This window comes from Kogia breviceps, chromosome 8 (genome assembly GCF_026419965.1).
Source record: "Kogia breviceps isolate mKogBre1 chromosome 8, mKogBre1 haplotype 1, whole genome shotgun sequence".
Lineage (NCBI taxonomy): Eukaryota > Metazoa > Chordata > Mammalia > Artiodactyla > Physeteridae > Kogia > Kogia breviceps.
In genome coordinates, this window is record NC_081317.1 from 39,224,470 (window position 1) to 39,234,651 (window position 10,182).

Genomic DNA, 10,182 nt, shown 5'->3' on the forward strand with positions numbered 1-10,182 from the left:
ACAGTGGTTACGCCAATTTACATAGGAATGGTTATTTTTATAGATGTAGTTGACACATTTTTAATGAAGGATATTGAAGGATACATAAAAATGCGCAGCTCAATACATTTTTGCAAGGAGGTCAAACCCACTTAACAACCACCCAAATCAAGACATAGAACATTGCCACCACCTGAGAAGGTTTCCTCATGATGTCGTCCAGAAATCGCTATCCCCAAACATAATCACTATTCTGACTTTCATCACCCTAGGTTTGTTTTGCCTTTTTAAAGCTTTATACAAGTGGAATTATGGAATATTTCCTTTTTGTGTGTGGCTTGCCTCATCCAGCATTTTATTTGTGGCATTCATCCATGTAGAACTGGATGGTATATTTGCATGTTTGCATAATATTTCATTGTATCAATGCACCATAATTTATTTATCTGTTCTACTGTTAATAGACAAGCAGGCTGTTTCCAGTTTTTGGTTATTGCAATGATGTTGTTATAAGCATTTGTATACATCTTTTCTTTTTCTGGGAGGAGGATACAACATACATGTGCATTTCTATTGTGTATACATTTAGGAATAGAATTGCTGATTGATTGGGTGTGGATATATTCAGCATCCTTAGATACTACTAAACAGTTTTGCAAGGTAGTTGTACAAATTTACAGCCCCAGAATTACTTCTGCTTTATGTCATTGCCAACATTTCAAATAGTCATTTTTGTTCAGTTTTAGCAATTCTGATGGATATGTAATGGTATTTCATTGTGACTTTAATTTGTGTTCCACAATTGATTTTTGTACAGTGATCAGGTATCCAATAAACTTAATTAATTTATTAATTCTAATAATAGTTTGTAGATTCTTTTTTTGTTCTACTTACACAATCATAGCATCAGAAACTAATGACAGTTTTACTTCTTCCTTTTAACACCATATGCCTTTATTTATTTTTCTCGCTAGGACCCCCAGTACAATGTTAAATGGAAGTGGTGATAGCTGACATTCTTGTCTCATTACCAGTTGCAGAAGGAAAGCTTTTAATATTTCACCACAAAGTATGATGTGCATTGTGGGTTTTTTTGTAGATACTTTTGTTCAGATTAATAGTTTCATTTTATTCCTAGTTTCCAGTAGTTTGTTTTAAATCATGATTAGATGTTAAATTTTTTCAAATGTGCTTTCTATAGCTGACTCTTCTTTCTTTCTTTTTCTTTCTGTTAATGTGGGAATTGCATTGAGTGATTTTTGAATATTAACTACCTTTGCATTCTTGGAATAAAACCCACTTAGGCATGATGTATTACCTTTTTTATGAGTAACTGGATATGCTATCATTTTGTTAAGCACAATTGCATCTATGTTCATGGGAAAGACTGATCTTAATTTTCCTTTCTTATAATAATCTTATGTACCAACTTTATGCTGATTTCTATTTTGTTTTTTTTACTATTTTTTCTCATTTGTTAGATTTTTAGTTATCTGTTCTTTTACTGTTATTTAGTGTTTACCTTGAGATTACAAAATCCATCCATGATTTATTATCATGTTACCTTTTTCCAAACAATGTTCGAATCTTCTAGACCTTTAACTTCATATACTTCCCTCTTTTGTATTATTATTGTCATAATAATATGACAATATTTATATTATATATAATTGATACATTTAAGAACAATATATGTATTATTATGTATACTTATACATATTATACAAAATATATACTATTATATATATAATATTTTATAAATATTGTAAAATATATACATATAAACATGTTATATATGTATAAATAATACATATTTTAAATATTATAAGCAATATTTATATTGTGTGTAAAATATGTTATATTTAAAATATATATTTTACATATTTAAACTCCACAAGATGTTATTAATGTTGATTTTATGTTAATGCTCATTTTTATTTTCTTAAATTTTTACCTTTTCTGATGTTTTTTATTCCTTCCTGCATTACGTCCTTGTTTCCGTCTGGATTCATATATATTTTTTCTGCCTAAGAATTCCCTTTATTAATGCAGGTCTATTGATGATTAACACTCTCAATTTTTGTTTGTCTGAAAAATCTTTTATTTCGTCTTCATTTTTGAAGGATATTTTCACAGTGTATGAATGTCTAGACTGGCAGTTATTTTTTGTCAGTACTTTAAAGGTAGTATTCTATTATTCTCTGGCTTCTACATTTTTCTACTGAAAACGCAACTGTCAGTCTTATTTTTACTCCTTTGAAGGTAAAGTGTCTTTTTTCTTCTGGGTCCTTTCAAGATTTTCTCTTTCCCTTTGTTTTTCATCAGTTTTACTCTGTGCCCAGTTGTGGTTTTATTATGTTAATCTTGGTTAATGACTGTAGTACTTCTTGAAATTGTTTGCTATATTTTAGAAATTTTGGAACATTCTCAGCTATAATCTATTCAAAAATATTTTCTGTCACACTCTATCCTCCCCTTCTGGGACTCACTTACAGATGTGTCCTACCTTTGCAAAGTCCACCATATTTTGCCAGTGCTCTTTTCTATATTTTCTATCTCTCTTGCTCTCTGTGATTCAGACTGTATATTTTATACTTACCAGTTTTTCAGCTCATCAATCCTCTCTTTTATTGTATTCAATCTACTGTGAACCTATCTACTGAGTTCTTAGTTTTAATCACTGTAATTTTTTAGTTCCACAATTTCTATTTTTGCTTTGCAAAAACATACATTACAGTGTTCTGGTGAAATTCCCATGTTGTCCCATATTTTTAAAAATATATTAATATTAGTTGTTTAACAAATCTGTGTCTGGATAGTTTCAATAATTAAGCCATGTGTGGATTTATTTCTATTTTCTGTTTTTTATAATCTTGTTTTTCTTTTTTGGTATGCCTGGTGGTTTTTGGTTGAATGCTAGATATTGTGCATGAAAACTACAAAAGCTCAGGATAATGACAACTTCTTCTCTAGAGAGTTCACCATATTCTATGATAGGCAGCTTGAGTGGGGTTGTCCCAATTCCCTTAATCTAATCAGGCAGAGGGCTGACTCAAAGGCTGGATTGCATGTTTGCTAAGGCTCCATCTATCCCCTTGCTCATCCCTGCTCCTAGGAATAAAAGTCTAGGTTGCTTACTATGGCCACCTTTAGGTGGGTTGTTCCTAATCTGTACTTTTTGTCTTATCAGCACATCAGATTGTTAAAAACTCTGATATGTTTTCAGCTGAATTTTTCAGCCTCTTGCTCTGAGAAATCTGATAATTTGTCTCTGTGTTTCCCTCTCTCCAGATTATTGGTCACTGTAGTACTGCCTACCAGGCAGCTCCCAACTGTAGTTTTTTTTTCTCTCTATCCCTATGAAATTCCCAATGTTCTAGTGGCTTTCTTATTTCTTAGCCATAACTCTCCTAGTTTCTCAGATTCTAACTCATCATAAAGACAAGATGTAGCAAATATCCTGGGGGAAAAGCAACCCACAGAAAATCAGCTCACCTCCCTACATTTCCCTTCTCTGTAGACTCTTGCACTCTTAAGTCCTGGTTACCTTGGCAGCTCTCCAATAACTTCAAGTAAATGTTTTAGGATTTTATCTGATTTCCTAGTTAGTTTTGGAATTATTACCATCATAACCTAAAGCAGATGTCCATAGCTTTATTTTTTTTGTTGTTTGTAACTAGCATATGGATTATAGTTCTACTGTGAGCATTAAGACAACTTTTGGTAAAGAAAGATGCTAAGATAGTCATAAAGGCAGGTGGAAAAATGAGCTTTTTAAATAGGTTTATGAGGTGCACACTATATATAATCCAAAACAAAATAGAGAAATAGCATCTTGAGTAGACAAACAGTGCTTGTGTTCTATCCTTTGACCATGGAATCTATAAATACCTTTAAAATTTATTTTGTGGAGTGAAATAGATGGGGCTGGAGCAAGTGGTAGATTAAACTATGTTTAGCATAAGCTTATATATTCAGAGATAATCTTACAAAGAGATGAAGAGCAAAACTTCTGACTTAAGCCATTGAACCTTGAAATATATTCAATAGTTATGAGCTGCCAAGAGTGATGACTTTTGTAATTTTGCACATGGGCATGTGACATAGTGTTATACTTCTCATGTGCTACAAAACATTTATTAAATGACGTCTCTCCTTGGAGATAAGTTACTTTTGCAAAAGATGTGGGTTAAGAAGGTTAGATTATTTCTAGTTTTGAACTTGGGATGGCTCAGTGGAAGAATTCATCCAATTGTTATTTTCTGTTTCATGCTTTGGACCATGTAACGGAACAAGGATTTATCCAAATGCATAATGTGGTTTTCCTTTCTTTCACTAACATACTAAAAATCACTCTGTCTTCTGCAGACCCTGTATCAAAGGTTGTGTAATAAGTCGTGGGACAGGTGTCAGGAGATAACTATGGTATTTTGGACAGCTCACTCAAACTTCCATTAACTGCCTTTGCCTTTTCCGTGAAAGGAGGAAGCCAAGGAATCCAAATTCTGAGAATGTGAGGTGATTTCCTTTGAAGAAACAGTTTGAAGACAGCAGTTGAACTCAGCAGGAGTCAAACAACTGCTTCAGAATTGAAGTGCAGAGCAAATCTCATCATACCCCTGTGCCCAGGGGTATTTCTGGTGAAGCTGGGCAAGGTGTGGGGGGGTGATGTCTGGGGGAGATGAGACTTCTGGAAATGGGGCCTCTGGGGATCTGCGACATTTTTTTGGATGCCATTAGAGTTAAGGGTGAAGGAAGCATCTGCCCTTTGACTTATTTTTAAACTTTGGAGAGTAAGCACTAGAAAGTGCCCCCAGGCATTTAGAAGAGCAGAAGGTCCTAGAAGATGGAAAAGTCCTCTTCCTGAAAGTCTTTTTAAAAAGGATAAGAATTCCTCGGAGACCTTCACTGTCATCCAAACATCCCTTGTTTTGCATCTCTGCACTCTGCCCATGGTCATCATTCCACCTATAATACTCCTTTCTAAATTCCACTTCTTTGACTATTTGAACCTGCTCAGCCTTCAAAACCAGTTCAAACCCTACCTTCTCAATGAAGCCATCCCAAAAGCAGAACTGATGCTTAGAAAGAGAATGGGGCTTGGAATGTGTCTCTGGGAATCTTCTCTGTAGCGCTGATAGATGGTGCAGGGAGGGCTGGATGCATTCCTCAAAGAATCGAGTAGAGAGATTTGCACTTTGAGAGGATTTGCTCGTTTAGGAGGCAGGAGCAGGACAAGGAAGGTCTGAAGAGATGAGGAAAGTCTTCAACCCAAGGAGGAAATGAGCACCAGTGAGAAGAGCAGCATCAGCAAATCCTGAGAGGTCCAGAGGGTCAGAGAAGTAGCCATTAGGTTTTGTCACTGTGGGGTCACACAAGGCTTTTTCAAGATATTTATCTTGTGTGTTTGTGATAAAAGAGGGATACAGAGCAGTACTCTGAAAATTAAAAGATTAAAAATTGCTCTGTTGCGTGCAGTTATAAAGTCATCATCATGGTTATTATAGCTATAGAGAAAGCTCTACATAATTTTCTTCTACCCTCATGATTTCTTTGGTTAAAAGAGGATTTCTCTGCTTCCAAGGGGATTTTAAATAAACATTTATCTGCTTTCTTCTTTGTCTCTCTTTCTCATTAGTTGCCTCCAAAAACATCACACACAGCACACTGCATTCTTGAAGTTTCCTTTTCCATCTAATTGCCGTTTTCTCTCATATTGAAAACAAATTCAATCTTTGCCACTTAAACAACATTGTATCTGGAGACTGTCAAACTTAATTAAAGCTGAATATTTTTCCAGGTGGTGTATTAAGGACCAATGTAATAGACTGTGGTCAGGGACAGAGACCAGCCATTTAAGGGGTTCTCTGGGCAGGGAGATAGAGTTCTATTTAAAGGTGATGTGTGGAGATAAGCCTTCCCCGACTGATTCAGAGAAAACAACTCCCTCTCCTTCACCACTGGTCCATTAGGATCGAACATGCTTCCAGTTAGCTTTCTTGAGGAAGAGAAAGAAAAATAGATCAATAATACTTATGATTTCTTGAAAAGAGGGTTCCTTGCTGCAGCACTGCTCCATTAAGGCGCTTTGCTATTAATAGAGTTGTGTTGGCCTCAGTGGGCAACATTAGCCACATTTCATTATATCAAGAGGGTTATGAAAATTGTCTTTGTGATGTCCAGCTGAAAATGGTCATAAACCTCATGTTAACTTGAGCGCAAGTCTGACATGCTAAGAATAATAATTTTGTGATGGCATTCTTTTATGATAAAATGATAATATAAAAATAATAAAAAATAATAATACGTACCTTTTATTGACTGCTCTTCATGTACTAGGACCTGTGCTAAGTGCTTTGTATATACGATAGTATTTAATCTTCAAAGTAATATTGTGAAGGTGGCAATCTCTGGCCATTTTCAGATGAAGCATTTTAAGTACAGCCAGATTAAGTAACTTCCTCAAGGTCACATAGAAGACTGAAATTTGAACCCCAATCTTCCTAACTCTACAGCTCAATTTCTCTTAACCAGATCATTTTGCTTTAATATAGTCAGTGATTTATGAATCTGCAACATATACTATTAATTCTACAGAATAAATTTCCCATTTAGAAATACATAACACTCTGCTTTTTGAAGAGTCACAAATGATTCATTTAATATGCATGCTTAAGTGTTCTATTAAGAAATTCTAACTCAGATCTTTTCATGGTTTAAGATGTCAGATAAAATTACTCAAAGCATCTATTTTCAGAAAACTCTTCATGCTGCTCCTTATAATCACAACATTAAATCTACAAATTTACTCCACAGATAAATTAGGTTATTAATAATATTGTCTATAGCTTTTAATCTACTCTAGAACATCATACAAATCAGTACTGATCCCATCAGTAATACATATTCATCTGTGCTTCTTAATAGTTTTGGAAATGAGCTACAGAGGGCTTCATGTTTATGGATGTCTGCACACATTTTGCAATAGTTAATGAGGCTCGGTTTGGGGCACTTGAATGTGTTTGACACATGATGAGATGCAGAACAGGTATGGAAATCTATTCCTCAGTTCCCAGATGCTCCCTTATCCCTGTTCCATTATTAATCACTCAATAAACAGTATCATTCAGTAACTCTGGGCTTAAGCATTGAGCTTTGCTTGAATATCAAGTGTAGACACAGTTCCTACCTTCAAGGGTTTTGGGTTTTGCAGTAATGTTAAACAGGTAAGAATAAGTTGTGAAACAAGCATGTAATATGAATTATATGGTAAAGATGATAAATGTTGGAGGAATTTGAAGTTTGAAGAGATTGTGGAGGGCTGAGGAGGTCAGGAGAGGTGTTGTGGGTTCACAAGGTGGGCAAGAGTTGAAGGCAGAAGGGAAGAGAGATGGTATCCCCAGTGCTTATGGAAACAGATGGAGATGGGGGCTAGCTGATGAGCAAGGTGACTGCTGTAGCAGATGTCATGTAGGATGTGATGAGGGATAAACTTGTCTGGATAATGCGGGACCATGATAGGGAAGATAGGTAACAGGTCTGCCCGATGTAAAACAGAATAGCTGGAGTTAAATAAAGAATGTTTCATGCCCTTAACCTGATGTCAGAGGGAGGTGGCATGGGAAGGATAGGGAAACATAAAATTATGGCAAATACATTGAAAGAACTGTCTTGGGCAGTTACTAGTGGAGAATTTTGATTTATTCATGTTGGACTTCCTAACAAAGTTTCCATAATATCTCTTATTGGTATTATTTACATGTTTATTATTAAAAAGAGTATAACAACATTAAAAGATTTTTTTAAAGAGAAGTTTGTATTTCCACCACTCTGATGGAAGGGAAAAACTAGCCTTATTTTTGTATATTCTTTTCCAATTTATCTTCCCATAATTGTACTTAGATGGTGACAGAATTTTGTGTTCTGATCTTTTCACATAACACCTAGCTTTCCATGTTTCCATGTAGTGTTTGTAATTATGATTTTTAATAGATGCATAGTCTCGCATTGAATCACTTTAACAGTTTCTAATTAGACTATTGTTGGATGCTTACATTGTTTTCTACTCTCTGTCACTATAGATGGCATTACAAAGGACACTGGCATGCAGGTGACTTTTTTTTGGCTCCTATTGAGTTACTACTTCCTAAGCACATATTCCTGGGAGGGTAACTACTAGTTCATAGACTAGGAACACATTGTGGCATTTTCTATGTAATATAAGGCTGTACTTTGAAGGCCCTGACTGCTGGAAGATGCCACCAGCAGGAAATGAGGGTGCCATTGTCACCTTAAATTTGGAGCAGGAAAAAAAACACTGTTGTGGATGGTAAACTACCATTTCATTCATTGGATTTCTCTGTAACTATGACTTTTGTTTCTTTTACGTTTACTTTCTAAATAGTAAGGAAAGAGAGGAGGCTGAAGTGGGTCAGAAAGAAAAGCAATTGATAGGTGATGGGGCAAGAAAAAGGAGAATGAGGAGAAAGGGAGAGGAAACCATGGAGAGCCATGATGGGAAGATGAGTAAAGGGGGAAACATGGTACAGCTGTACGATTGTCAATAAAAGTGAAGGCGCCTGTTGGAACCCTTTTGTTTCTGGATGCTGGCAGCCTAATCTGTCCCAAAAGCCTGAGAGTTTCTGGGAGGGTCAGGTCTGGAAATTTCCATTCCATCTCCTCAGCTCTGGGCACCTCCTGAGGTTCTGTGTTTTCCATAACGACTCATTCCACCAGGGCCTCCTGACTTTCTTCACGGCTTCTATCTGCAGGTGGTGCTAATGGCCTTGCTGTTGGCCAGCTGGGCATGGAGGTGGGATAGTTAGGAGGACCGGCTGTGTATCCGGGGGCTTCCTCCCTCCTTTCATGCCCTTGCCTTTGGCCTCTCCTTGGACAGGTGTTTGGGAGAGGCCTTCACTGTTAAGGTTGGTCTCTGGGTGTGCCCTCCCATTATCTTAGATCTCTGGGGATCACAGCTGTGGAGAGAGAGTGCACAAATATGGTTTTGATTGTTTGTTTTGAATTAAGTTTCAAAGACATTCATTCATGCAGGACTACAAGTAGGACCTTGTCTACATTGGCTGGGAAACATTTAGAAAGAGAGTGTGCAGGGGTGGTAGTTCCTCCCCTAAGACTTCACACGTTTTCTAGTCTTCTTATATTTTTGTCAATGTTTAATTAGCAAAAGTGTAAACTTCAAGAAATTTTAAAATCATTTTAGCCATCATGGAATGTTTGAAGAGCAGAAGAAACAGGGGCTATAAGAAATCAGTGTTTTCCTCCTGAGTGATTTTGCAGGTCCTAAGCAACGGAGACATTTCCTCTCCCTGGACTTCTCTTCCCCCAGATAGTCTCATGATTTGTTCTCTCACTTCCTTTAGGCCTTTGTTCAAGTATCAGTTCCTCAGAGAAGCCGTCTCCAACCATCCTAGTTATAAGCCTGTCCTCCCTCACATTCAATTCTCGTATCTGCTTTATTTTTCTTTAAAGTGGTTGTCTGATACTATTGCTATTAACTTATTTTTTATAATCTCTTTCACCAGTCAAAACAAAAGTTCTTTTTTTTGTTGTTTTTAAAGAGATTTGTATAGACTTTTTTTTTTTAAAGGTCAGTGTGAACTTTTAAATTTAATTAATTAACTTATTAATTTATTTTGGCTTCATTGGGTCTATGTTGCTGCATGCAGGGTTTTCCTCTAGTTGTGGCAAGCGGGGGCTTCATTGCAGTAGGTGGGCTTCTCATTGCAAAAGCTTCTCTTGTTGCAGAGCACAGGATCTAGGGTACACAGGCTTCAGTAGTTGTGGCATGTGGGCTCAGTTGTTGTGGCTCACAAACTCTAGAGTGCAGGCTCAGTAGTTGTGGTGCACAGGCTTAGTTGTTCCGTGGCATGTGGGGTTTTCCCAGACTAGGGATTGAACCCGTATGCCCTGCATTGGCAGGCAGATTCTTAACCACTGTGTCACCGGGGAAGTCCCGAAACAAAAGTTCTTATAAGGCAGAGACTTTGGATCCCCCTAAGCATTGTATCCCTGACACCTAGAACAGTGCCTGACACATAGTAGGTGCTCAAAAAATATTGTGGAATGAATGAATAAACTATTGAGACAAATGTATTGGATCTTTTGACTTAAAACAGAAAAAAAATTTGTTCTAAAAATAATCACACTTGGAACAATACTCAGGTATTTAGAAGAAATGTCTTG